Source organism: Manis javanica, chromosome 5 (genome assembly GCF_040802235.1).
Source record: "Manis javanica isolate MJ-LG chromosome 5, MJ_LKY, whole genome shotgun sequence".
Lineage (NCBI taxonomy): Eukaryota > Metazoa > Chordata > Mammalia > Pholidota > Manidae > Manis > Manis javanica.
In genome coordinates, this window is record NC_133160.1 from 91,439,677 (window position 1) to 91,454,327 (window position 14,651).

At 36.7% G+C, this 14,651-nt stretch overlaps 1 protein-coding gene across 8 annotated transcripts in view; it reads right to left on the minus strand.

Moving 5' to 3' along the window:
- C5H4orf17 (chromosome 5 C4orf17 homolog) overlaps positions 1-14,651 on the minus strand; it is a 268,239-nt gene that overhangs the window by 214,984 nt on the left and 38,604 nt on the right. The gene's annotated exons all lie outside the window — the stretch shown is intronic.

Genomic DNA, 14,651 nt, shown 5'->3' on the forward strand with positions numbered 1-14,651 from the left:
AGCTTTGAAATATAGTTTGGGTTGTAGGCAAGTGATGTTGAATGCCAGAGTGAAAGTTTCGTATAATTAATTCAGTAGGAATTAGAGCATTCTTGATGGTTTTAGACTAAGAGAATGATGTGATTTAAAAAAAACTATTAAGACCGCGAATCTAGCAACATTTTGAAACATGGATTGGCAAAGGGAGCTCTGCCAATAGGAAAATCAGTAGGAAGGTTACTGTGATAGTGCAGGCAAAAAGTAATAAAAATCATATCCACAGTGAAATAAAATAGAAAGAAGGAGCTAAAAGGCACATGACAGATAGAATACACAGAGGTTGTAAACAACAAAGAAAGCAAGAACAAGGGAGATTTCAGTACCATAAACAAAAGAGTACAGACGCTAGTGTCAAAATAGGGGAGTCTAAGGAGTCTGGAGTTGTGAAAGAAAATCAGGTTGTATGCATGTGAACACTGTCAAATATATAGATATCTAGGAGCAAACAGAAACTCCTGTCTAGAGTTCAGATTAAAGGGAAAGAAATCATTAAAATATGAGAAGACTGGAAAAATTAAATGTTACAGAGGAATTTTTTACAGAATACTTTTTCTAAATAAGGCCACTAACGACTTTTAAGAAAATAGTTTCAATTAAAAGATAGTAATGGAAATCAGATAAGTTAGGAAGTGAAATGTGAGTACTGAGAAGTGGAAGCAAAGAGTAGAAATTATACTTCCAAAAAGGGTAGTAAAACAACTTAAATTTTCAACAATAAAATATTAGAGTCTGGAGGAGTTCGTGGAATACTATGGGACCATTAAAAGAAATTACATAAAGAAAACAAACTGACAGAAAAATTGTAAAATATGTTGTTAAACTTTTTATTATTTTTAATTGAAATACAGTTGATATACAATATTGGTCTCAGTGTACAACATAATGATTCAATAATAATATACATTACTAAATGCTCACAATAAGTGTAGCTACCACCTGTCAACATACAAAGATATTGTAATATTGTTGAATATATTCCCTATGCTGTACTCCCATACACATGACCAATTTATTTTATAATTGGAATTCTGTACCTCTTTATCCTCACCATCTATTTCACACAATCTTCCACCACTCTCCCCTATGGCATCACTAGTCTGTTCTCTGTGTTTATGAGTCTATTTCTTTTTTTTTATATCATTAATCTACAACTACATGAGCAACATTATGTTTACTAGACTTCACCCATCATCAAGTCCCCCCCACAGACCCCATTCCAGTCACTGTCCATCAGCATAGTAAGATGCTATAGAATTACTACTTCTCTTCTCTGTGTTGTACAGCCTTCCCCATGCCCCTCCCCCTACATTATCTCTGCTAATCATAATGCCCCCTTTTTTCCCCTTATTCTTCCCTTCCCACCCATCCTCCCCAGTCCCTTTCCCTTTGGTAACTGTTAGTCCATTCTTGGGTTCTGTGAGTCTGCTGCTGTTTTGTTCCTTCAGTTTTTTTCTTTGTTCTTATACTCCACATATGAGTGAAATCATTTGATACTTGTCTTTCTCTGCCTGGCTTATTTCACTGAGCATAATACTCTCTAGCTCCATCCATGTTGTTGCAAATTGTAGGATTTGTTTTCTTCTTATAGCTGAATAATATTCCATTGTGTATATGTACCACATCTTCTTTATCCATTCAGCTACTGATGGACACTTAGGTTGCTTCCATTTCTTGGCTATTGTAAACAATGCTGTGATAAACATAGGGGTGCATATTGTCTTTTTCAAACTGGGCTGCTGTATTCTTAGGGTAAATTCCTAGGAGTGGAATTCCAAGGTCAAATGGTATTTCTATTTTGAGTTTTTTGAGGAACCTCCATGCTGCTTTCCATAATGGTTGAACTAAGTGACGTTCCCACCAGCAGTGTTGAAGGGTTCCCCTTTCTTCACAACCTTGCCAACATTTCTTGTTGTTTGTCTTTTGGATGGTGGCAATCCTTACTGGTGTGAGGTGATATCTCATTATGGTTTTAATTTGCATTTCTCTGATGATTAATGATCTGGAGCATCTTTTCATGTGTCTGTTAGCCATTTGAATTTCTTCTTTGGAGAAGTGTCTGTTAGATCCTTGCCCATTTTTTAATTGGTTTATTTGATTTTTGTTTGTTGAGGTGTGTGAGCTCTTTATATATTCTGGATGTCAACCCTTTATCGGATCTGTCATTTATGAATATATTCTCCCATACTGTAGGATGCCTTTTTGTTCTATTGATGGTGTCCTTTGCTATACAGAAGATTTTTCAGCTTGATATAGTCCCACTTACTCATTTTTGCTTTTGTTTCCCTTGCCCGGCGAGATATGTTCATGAAGTTGCTCATGTTTATGTCCAAGAGATTTTTGCCTATGTTTTTTTCTAAGAGTTTTATGGTTTCATGACTTACATTCAGGTCTTTGATCCATTCTGAATTTACTTTTATGTATGGGGTTAGACAGTGATCCAGTTTCATTCTCTTACATGTAGCTGTCCAGTTTTGCCAACACCAGTTGTTTAAGAGGCTGTCATTTCCCCATAGTATGTCCATATGAATGTCCTTTTTCATATATTAATTGACCATATATGTTTGGGTTAATGTCTGGAGTCTCTAATCTGTTCCACTGGTCTGTGGGTCTGTTCTTGTGCCAGTGCCAAATTGTCTTGATTACTGTGGCTTTGTGTTAGAGCTTGAAGTTGGGAAGCGAGATCCCCCCTGCTTTATTCTTCCTTCTCAGGATTTCTTTGGCTATTTGGGGTCTTTTGTGGTTCCATATGAATTTTAGAACTATTTGTTCTAGTTCGTTGAAGAATGCTGTTGGTATTTTGATAGGGATTGCATTGAATCTGTAGATTGCTTTAGGCAGGATGGCCATTTTGACAATACTAATTCTTCCTAGCCAAGACCATGGGATGAGTTTCCATTTGTTAGTGTCCTGTTTAATTTCTCTTAACAGGGTCTTGTAGTTTTCAGGGTATAGGTCTTTCACTTCCTTGGTTAGGTTTATTCCTAGGTATTTTATTCTTTTTGATGCTATTGTGAATGGAATTGTTTTCCTGATTTCTCTTTCTGTTAGTTCATTGTTAGTGTATAAGAAATGCAACAGATTTCTGTGTATTCATTTTGTATCCCACAACTTTGCTGAATTCAGATATTAGATCTAGTAGTTTTGGAGTGGATTCTTTAGGGTTTTTTTATTTACAATATCATGTCATCTGCAAACAGGGTCAGTTAAACTTCTTCCTTACCAATCTGGATGCCTTTTATTTCTTTGTGTTGTCTGATTACCATTACCATGGCTAGGACCTCCAGTAGTATGTTGAATAAAAGTGGGGAGAGCGGGCATTCTTGTCTTGTTCCCGATCTTAGAGGAAAAGTTTTCAGCTTCTCCCTGTTAAATATAATGTTGGCTGTGGGTTTGTTATATATGGCCTTTATTATGTTGAGGTACTTGCCCTCTATACCATTTTGTTGAGAGTTTTTATCATGAATGGATGTTGAATTTTGTCGAATGCTTTTTCAGCATCTATGGAGATGATCATGTGGTTTTTGTCCTTCTTTTTGTTGATATGTTGGATGATGTTGATGGACTTTCGAATGGTGTACCATCCTTGCATCCCTGAGATGAATCCCACTTGATCATGGTATATGATCTTCTTGATGTATTTTTTAATTCAGTTTGCTAATATTTTGTTGAGTATTTTTGCATCTATGTTCATCAGGGATACTGGTCTGTAATTTTTATGAGTCCATTTCTGTTTTGTTTGTTTTGTTTTTTAGATTTCACATGTAAGTGAAATAATGCAGTATTTGTCTTCTCCATCTAACTTATTTCCATTTGTGTTCTTACAAATGACAAGATTTTATTCTTTTTTATGGCTGAGAAATATTCCATTGTATATATTTATCACCTCTTCTTTATCCACTTATCTATTGATGGCCACTTTGGTTGCTTCCTTATCTTGGCTGGTAAAAACAATGCTGCAATGAACATAGGAGGGATATATATCTTTTCAAATTAGTGATTTTTGTTTTCTTTGGATATTCCCAGAAGTGGATTATTAGGTCATATGGTATGTCTATTTTCAATTTTTCGAGAAACCTCCATACTGCTTTCCATAGTGACTGCACCTATTTACATTCCCACCAACAGCGTGTGAGGGTTCCCTTTGCTCCACATCCCCACCACTACTTGTTATTTCTTGTCTTATTGATCTTAGCCATTTTGACTGGTGTGAGGTGACATCTCATTGTGGTTTTGATTTGCATTTCCCTGATGATAGGTGATGTTGGGCATCTTTTCATGTGTCTTTTTGGCTATCTGTATGTTTTCTTTAGGAAAACATCTACTCTGTCCATTCTTTTATTCAGATTATTTGGGGTTTTGGTTTTACTGTATGTGTGTGCATTGAGCTATATGAGTTCTTTATATATTTTGAATATTAGCCCCTTATTAGATATATCATTTGCAAGTATCTTCTCCCATTCAGTAGGTTGACTTTTCATTTTGTTGTTGGTTTCCTTTGCTGTGCAGAAGCCTTTTTGTTTGATGTAGTTCCACTTATTTATTTTTATTTGTTTCCCTTGACTGGGGAGACATTACAAATGCTAATGTTCAAGAATTTATTGCCTATGTTTTCTTCTAGAAGTTCTATGGCTCCAGGTCTTATAATTAGATCTTTAAGTCATTTCAAGTTTATTTTTGTGTATGGTATAAAAACAATGATGTAGTTTCATTCTTTTGCATGTAGCTCCCCAGTTTTCCCAACACTATTTATTGAAGAGACTGTCTTTTCCTCATTGTGTATTCTTACCTCCTTTGTCATATATTAACTGAGAATATAACTATGGGTTTATTTCTGGGCTATCCATTCTGTTCCACTGATCTATGTGTCTGCTTCTGTGCCAATACAATACTATTTTGATTACTATAACTTCATAGCATAGTCTAAGATCAGGAAACACGATACCTCCAGTTTTGTTCTTTCCCTAGGTTGCTTTGGCTTTTCAGGGTCTATTGTAGTCCCATTCAAGTTTTAGGATTATTTTCTCTGGTTCTGTGAAAAATGCCATCGATATTTTGATAGGGATTTTATTGAATCTGAAAAGTGCTTTGGACAGTATGGCCATTTTTACAATATTAATTCTCTCTTCACAAGATAGCATAGTTTTCCATTTATTTGCATCATTCTCAATTTATTTCATTGATATCTTAAGTTTTGAGAGTACACCTTTCATCTTCTTGGTTAGATTTATTCCCAAGCACTTACTCATTTTGATGCAATAGTAAATGGTATTGTTCTCTTAATTTCTTTCATTACTTCATTTCATTTCATTATTTGTATATAGAAATGCAACAGATTTCTGTATATTGATCTTGTATCCTGTGACTTAACTGAATTCATTGATTAATTCTATCAGATTTTTGATGGAGTCTTTAAGGTTCTGCATATATAGTATCATGTCATCTGCAAATAGTGACAATTTTACTTTTCCTTATTAATGTGGGTACCTTTTATTTCTTTTGCATCTCTGATTGCTGTGGCTAGGACTTCCAGTACTATGTTGAATATAATTAGTGAGAATGTGTATCCTCACCCTGTTCCTGATAGTAGAAGAAACACTTTCAGCTTTCCACATTGAACATGATGTTAGCTGTGGCTTTGGTATATATGGCCTTTATTATGGTGAGGTATATTTCCTTTAGTCAGTTTGTTGAATTTTTATCATGAATGGATTTTGAATTTTGTCAAAAGCTTTCTGCATCTATTGAGATGGTCTTACAGTTCTTATGCTTCCTTTTGTTAATGTAATATATCACACTGATTGATTTGAGGATATTGAACCATCCTTGTATCCTTGGAATAAATCCCAGTGGGTCATTGTGAATGATCTTTTTAGTGTATTTTGTAATTTGGTATGCTAATATATTGTTGTAAGTTTTTGCAACTACATTCATTCAGGATATTGGTCAGTAATTTTCTTTTTCTTTTTTTTTTTTGTAGTCTGGTTTTGGTATCAGGGTGATGATGACTTCATAGAATGAATTTGAAAGCTTTCCTTCCTCTTCAAATTTTTGGGATAATTTAACAAAGATAGGTATTAACTCTCCTTTAAATTTTTGGCAGAATTCTACTCTGTAGCCATTTGGTCATGGATCTTTGTTCTTGGGAGTTTTTTGAATACCAGTTTAATTTCATTACTGGTAATTGGTCTTTCAGATTGTCTACTTCTTCCCGATTCACTTTTAGAGGATTGCTTATTTTGAGGAACTAACTTTTTTCTAGATTGTCAAATTGGTTGGCATATAATTTTTCCAAGTAATTTCTGATAATCATTTGAATTTCTGTGGTATGTTATGATTTCTTCCTCTTCTTTCATTTTTCCTCTTTCAATTCTGACTTTATTTGAGCCCTCTTTTTTTCTTCATCTGCCTAACTAAAGTTTATCAATTTTGTTTGTTTTTCCAAAGAACCAGCTTTGTTTCATTGATCTTGTGCATGTTTTTTCAGTTTGTATTTCATTTATTTCCGCCCTGATCTTCATTCTTTCTTTCTTTCTACTAACTTTGGGCTTTGCTTGTCTTCTTCTTCTAGTTCCTTTTGTTGTCACATTAGATCATTTGAGATCTTTCTTGTTTTTTGAGGAAGGGTTATATTGCAATAAACTTCCCTCTTAGAAATGCTTTTGCTGTGTCCCATACATTTTGGAACATTTTAGTTCCATTTTTTCAATCCATTTTCATTTATCTCAAGGTATTTTTTAATTTCCTCTTTGATTTATTCATATAATCATTTGTTGTTTAGTAGCATATTGTTTAGTCTTCACATGTTTTTGTTTTTGGGTTTTTTTTCCTTTTTCTTGAAATTAATTTCCAGTTTCATACCAGAAAGATGGTCAGAAAGATGGTTGGTATGATGTTCACTTTTCTAAAATTTTTTGAAGCTTATTTTCTGGCCCAACATGTGATCTATCCTGGAGAATATTCTGTGTGCACTTGAAAAGAATGTGTATTTTGCTGTTTTGGGATGTAATGTTCTGTATATATATCTCTTGAATCCATTTGATCTAAAGTGTCATACAAAGCCAGTTTCCTGACTGATTTTCTATCTGGATGATCTTCCCATTGACATAAATGGGGTGTTAAAATCCCCTAATGTTATTGTATTACTGTCAGTTTCTCTCTTTTTGCCTGTTAATATTTGCTTAATAAAACTACGTGCTATGCCAGAGAAGACAAGTAGTGATTTTACAGCATCTTACTATGCTGATGGACAGTGATTAATGGAGTATGTGGGGGGGACTTGGTGAAGGGGGCACTCGAGTAAACATAATGTTCCTCATGTAATTGTAGATTAATGATACCAAAATTAAATAAATAATAAATAGATAAATAAATAAATAAATGAAAAGCCAAAGAGAAAAACATTCCAACAGAAAAAAAAAAAAAACCTAGGTGTTATGCTTCTATTCAACATAGTACTGGAGGTCCTAGCCATGGCAATCAGACAACACAAAGAAATAAAAGGCATCCAGACTGGCAAGGAAGAAGTTAAACTGTCCCTGCTTGCAGATGACATAATATTGTACATAAAAAATCCAAAAGACAGAGAGGATTAAAGATGGCAGCATGAGAGGTGAGACAGAGGCTTCCTCCTAAACTGCATATAATATGAAAATATAATAAATACAACTAATCCTGAAAGAGGAGCAGGAAAGAGGGCTGTGACAGACAGCATACACCTGGAGGAAAGGGCAGACCTCATGGAACAGGGTAATGACCAAAGCTATGGCCTGGTGGGACCCAAGCCTTTCCCCCACCTAACTCACTGGCGGGAGGAAGAGAAACAGAGCGGGGAGGGAGTGGAGGCCTGGGACTGCTGAATACCTAACTCCAGAGATCTTTTCTGGGAGCAAACCTACATTTCATGGTGCTTCCATGGTACTCTTGTGATTGGGGGTTAGAAAGCTAAGACAGGAAGAATTCCTGGAGAGACTGAGATTCCAGCCACTTGTGGAAAGCAGGGATCCATATGCGGCTGCTCTGGGACAAAAGAAAGGCAGGCATTCTGAGAGACTTCCTAACAAGGAAGGCCTTAGCAAGAGGGCTGCTAAAAGGGCAAGGACTGCACAGAGCTTATTGAAAGGTCAGGTAGACAAAATTGTCCTGGTGCACTCTGCCCAGCAGGTTGGGAGCTTTCATGATCTTCAGGTGCTCCAGCTCCCTGGCTGGCTACACAGCTCCAACGACCTCCTCCAAGATACGCAGCCTACTGCACACTTCTCCCGGTCAGCCCTACCTCGCTTTCAAACCAGCAAACGCTACCCTGGCGACAGGCCAGCTAGAGAGAAGATCTGTCTACAACAACTACAAATGCAAAGCATAGAGGCTTATACCTGTGTGCTCAGCCCACTGGTTCAGGGAGTGCAGACAGGCATAGCAGCCGGGAAGCAGGAAACAGCTCTTTCCTCCCCCCAGGCACCAACACCAATCCCCTACGACCCACGACATTGCTTCAGGGGCTGAGGAGCTCCAGACAGTACTGCTTCTGGGCACTAGAGGGCACCACATACAAATATGAAATGCCAAAGGAACCTGGTTCAGAGTAAAATTATTAATACAATTCCTGAGAAAGATTTAAATGACATCGACCTCATGAATCTTTCTGAAAGGGAGTTCAAAATAAAAATCATTAACGTGCTCATGGAGGTACAGAACGATACTCAAAAACTCAGTAATAAATTCCAGTCAGAGATTCAATCATTGAAGAACACAATGGAGGGTATCAAAAGCAGATCAGATATTGGGGAAGAGATGATAAATGAAACAGAAACTAGAGAAGAGGAATACAAAGAAGCTCAGGCACAGAGAGAAAAAAGGATCTCTAAGAATGAAAGAATATTGAGAGAAGGGTATGACCAATTCACATGGAACAATATTCACATTATAGGGGTATCAGAAGAAGAAGAGAGAGAAACGGATGGGAAGTTTTTTTGAGGAGGTAATTGCTGAAAACTTCCCCAATCTGGGGAAGGAAATAGTCTCTCAGGCCATGAAGATGCACAGATATCCCAACACAAGGGACCCAAGGAAAACAACACCAAGACATATAGTAATTAAATGGCAAAGATCAACAATAAGGACACTTTTAAAGCAGCAAGAGAGAGAAAAAAGATCACATGCAAAGGAAAGATCATCAGGCTATCATCAGACTTCACAGCAGAAACCTTACGGGACAGAAGGGAGTAGCATGATGTATTTAATGCAATGAAGCAGAAGGGTCTCAAACTAAGATTACTGTATCCAGCAAGATTATCATTTAAATTTGAAGTAGTGATTAAACAATTTCCAGGTAAGCAAAAGCTGAGAGAAATTACCTCCCACAAACCATCTCTACAGTGTACTTTGGAGAGACTGCTATAGACAGAAGTGTTTCAAAGGTTTAATGGCTGACACCAGAAGTAATAAAACCACAGTAAAGAAAGTTGAACAGCTAATTACTAAGCAAATGCAAAATTAAATTAACTATCCCCAAAGTCAATCAAGGGATAGACAAAGAGTACAGAATATGATACCTAATATAGAAAGACTGGAGGAGGAGGAAAAAGGTGGATAAAAAAAAAAAGAAACTTAAGATTGTCTTTGTAATAGCGTATTATGTGAGTTAAGTTACACTCTTAGATAGTAAGGAAGTTAACCTTGAACCTTTGGTAACCACGAATCTAAAGCCTGCAATGGCAATAAGTACATACCTACCGATAATCACCCTAAATGTAAATGGATGGAATGCACCAATCAAAACACATACAGTCACTGAATGGATAAAAAACAATACCCATCTACATGCTGCCTACAAGAGACTCACTTTAAACCCAAAGACATACACAGACTAAAAGTGAAGGGATGGAAAAGATATTTCATGCAACTAATAGGGAGAAAAATGCAGGAGTTTCAGTACTTGTATCAGACAAAATAGACTTCAAAACAAAGAAAGTCACAAGAGACAAAGCAGGCCATTACATAATGAAAAAGGGTCAATCCAAAAAGAAGATATAACCATTATAAATATCTATGCACCCAACACCGGAGCACCTACATGTGTGAAACAAATACTAACTGAATTAAAAGGGGAAATAGAATACAATGCATTCATTCTAGGAGACTTCAACACTCCATTCACACTGAAGGACAGATCAACCAGACAGAAAATAAGTAAGGAGACAGAGGCACAGAACAACACATTAGAACAGATGGACCTAACAGAAGTCTACAGAACTCTCCACCCAAAAGCAGCAGAGTACACATTCTTCTCAAGTGCACATGGAACCATTTCAAGAATAGATCGTATACTATGCCACAAAAACAGCCTCAGTATATGCAAAAGATTGGAATTGTACCAACCTGGTTTCTCAGACCACAAAGGTATGAATCTAGAAATAAATTATGCACAGAAAATGAAAAGTCCCACAAACACATGGAGGCTTCACAACATGCTCCTAAATAACCAATGGATCAATGACCAAATAAAAACAGTGATCAAGTAATATATGGAGGCAAATGACAACAATAATTCAACACCGCAAAATCTGTGGGACACACCAAAGGCCATTCTAAGGGAAAGTATATTGCAATAAATGCCAACCTAGGGAAACAAGAACAATCCCATATGAGCAGTCTAAACTCACAATTAACGATACTAGAAAAAGAAGAACAAATGAGGCTCAAAGTCAGTAAAAGGAGGGACATAATAAAGACTAGAGCAGAAATAAATAAAATTGAGAAGAATAAAACAATAGAAAGAATTTATGAAAGCAACAGCTGGTTCTTCAAGAAAATAAACAAAAGAGATAAACCCCTAGCCAGACTTACAAAGAAAAAAAGAGAGTCTATTCACATAAACAGAATCAGAAATGAGAAAGGAAAAATCGCTATGGATACCACAGAAATACAAAGAATTATTAATGAATACTAAGAAAAATTATATGCTAATAAACTGGATAAACTAGAAGAAATGGACAACTCTCTAGAAAAATACAACCTTCCAAGGCTGACCCAGAAAGAAACAGAAAATCTGAACAGACCAATTACCACCAACGAAATTGAACTGGTAATCAAAAACCTACCTAAGAACAAAACACCTAGACCAGATAGCTTCACTGCTGAATTTTATCAAACATTTGGTGAAGACCTAATATGCATCCTCCTTAAAGTTTTCCAAAGAGTAGAAGAAGAGGGAATACTTCCAAACTCATTCTATGAGGCCAGCATCACTCTAATACCAAAACCAGGCAAAGACACCACAGAAAAAGAAAATTACAGACCAATATCCCCGATGAACATACATGCAAAAATATTCAACAAAATATTAGCAAGCCAAATTCAAAATTACATCTAAAAGGTCATCCATCATGATCAAGTAGGATTTATTCCAGGGATGCAAGGATGGTACAACATCTGAAAGTCCATCAACATCATGCACCACATCAATAAAAAGGACAAAAACCACATGATCATCTCCATAGATGCTGAAAAAGCATTTGACAAAATTCAACATCCATTCATGATAAAAACTCTCAACAAAATGGGTATAGAGGGCAAGTTCCTCAACATAATAAAGGCCATGTATGACAAACCCAGAGCCAACATCATACTTGACAGCAAGAAGCTGAAAGCTTTTCCTTTCAGATCACAAACAAGACAAGGATGCTCACTCTCCCCACTTTTATTCAACATAGTTCTTGAGGTCCTAGCCACAGCAATCAGACAACATAAAGAAATAAAAGGCATCCAGATTGGCAAGGAAGAAGTTAAACTGTCCCTGTTTGCAGATGACATGATATTGTACAAAAAACCCTAAAAAATCCACTCCAAAACTACTAGATCTACTATCTGAATTCAGCAAAGTTGCAGGATACAAAATTAACACACAGAAATCTGTGGAATTCCTATGCACTAACAATGAACTAGCAGAGAGAGAAATCAGGAAAACAATTCCATTCACAGTTGCACCAAAAAGAATAAAATACCTAGGAATAAATGTAACCAAGGAAGTGACAGACCTATACTCTGGAAACTACAAGACACTCATGAGAGAAATTACACAAGATACCAATAAATGGAAACACATCCCATGCTCATGGATAGGAAGAATTAATATTTCAAAATGGCCACCCTGCCTAAATCAATCTACAGATTCAATGCAATTCCTATCAAAATACCAACAGCATTCTTCAATGAACTAGAGAAAATCCTTCTAAAATTCATATGGAACCACAAAAGCCAAAGCAATCCTGAGAAGGAAGAATAAAGCTGGGGGGATTATGCTCCCCAACTTCAACCTCTACTACAAAGTCACAGTAATCAAGACAATTTGGTACTGGCACAAGAACAGACCCCTAGACAAATGGAACAGACTAGAGAGCCCTGATATAAACCCAACCATATATGGTCAATTAATATATGGTAAAGGAGCCATGGACATACCATGGGGAAATGACAGCCTCTTCAACAGCTGGTGTAGGCAAAACTGGACAGCTACATGCAAGAGAATGAAACTGGATTATTGTTTAACTCCATACACAAAACTATACTCAAAATGGATCAAAGACCTGAATGTAAGTCGTGAAACCATAAAACTCTTAGAAGACAACATAGACAAAAATCTCCTGAATATAAGCATGAGCAACTTTTTCTTTACTGCATCTCCTCCAGCAAGGGAAACAAAAGCAAAAATGAACTCATGGGACTACATCAAACTAAAAAGCTTCTGTATGGCAAAGGACACCATCAACAGAACAAAAAGGCATCCTACAGTATGGCAGAATATATTTGTAAATGACATATCCGACAAGGGGTTAACATCCAGAATATATAAAGACCTTACACACCTCAACACCCAAAAAGCAAATAACCCAATTAAAAAATAGGCAGAGGAAATGAAGAGACAATTTTCCAAAGAAGAAATTCAGATGGCCAACAGACACATTAAAAGATGCTCCACATCACTAATCATCAGGGAAATGCAAAGTAAAACCACAATGAGGTATCACCTCACACCAGTACAGATGGCCAGCACTGAAAAGACTAAGAAAAACAAATGCTGGTGAGGATGCAGAGAAAGAGGAACCCTCCTGCACTGCTGGTGGGAATGTGAGCTAGTGCAACTATTGTGGAAAGCAATGAGGAGGTTCCTCAAAAAACTAAAAAAAGAAATACCATTTGACCTGGGAATCCCACTCCGTGGAATTTACCCAAAGAATACAACTTCTCAGACTTAAAAAGACATATGCATCCCTATGTTTATCGCAGCACTTTTTACAATAGCCAAGATATGGAAGCAACAACCTAAGTGTCCATCAGCAGATGAATGGATAAAGAAGATGTGTACATATACACAATGGAATGTTATTCAGCCATAAGAAGAAAACAAATCTTACCATTTGCAACAACATGGATGGAGCTAGAGGGTATTATGCTCAGTGAAATAAGCCAGGCGGAGAAAGACAAGTACCAAATGATTTCACTCATATGTGGAGTATAAGTACAAAGAAAAAACTGAAGGAACAAAACAGCAGCAGAATCACAGAACCCAAGAATGGACTAATAGTTACCAAAGGGAAAGGGACTGGGGAGGATGGGTGGGAAGGGAGGGATAAGGGAGGGAGGAAGAAAGGGGATATTACGATTAGCATGTATAATGTGGGGGGGGCCTCAGGGAGGGATGTGCAACACAGAGAAGACAAGTAGTGACTGTACAGCATCTTACTACACTGATGGACAGTGACTGTAATGGGGTTTGTCGGGGGGGTCTTGGTGAAGGGGGGAGCCTAGTAAACATAATGTTCCTCATGTAATTGTAGATTAATGATGCCAAAATAAAAAAATAAAAATAAAAGAAATAAACAAATCGTACCATTTGCAACAACATGGATGGAGCTGGAGGATAATATGCTCAGTGAAATAAGCCAGGCAGAGAAAGACAAGTGCCAAATGATTTCTCTCATTTGTGGAGTATAACATCGAGGCAAACAAAACTGAAAGAACAAAACAGCAGCAAACTCACAGACTCCAAGAAGAGACTAGTAGTTACCAAAGGGGCGGAATGTGGGAGGGAAGTTGGGAAGGAGGGAGAAGGGGATTGAGGGGGGGTATTATATTTAGTACACGTGGTGTGGGGGATCACAGGGATAACAGTTTAGCGCAGAGACAGCACATAGTGGATCTGTGGCTTCTTACTACACTGATGGACAGTGACTGCATTGGGGTATGGGTGGGGACTTGTTAATACGGGTAAATGTAGTAACCACGTTGTTTTTTCATGTGAAACCTTCTTAAGAGTGTATATCAATAATACCTTAAGAAAAAATAAAAAATAAAAACTAGGTGCTATGCTGTTGGGTGCATACATATTTACAATTGTATCTTTTTGCTGGATTGAGCCTTTGATCATTATGTCCTTCTTTGCTTCTTTATAATACAATCTTTGTTTCAAAGTCTATTTTGTCTGATATAAGTAGTACTATATTACTTTTTTTTTCCCATCACTTCAGTGACCACATATCTTTGGAGAATTTAGCACACATACATTAAAGTAATATTGATAGGCATGTACTTACTGTTATTTTGTTAAGTTTTCTGAT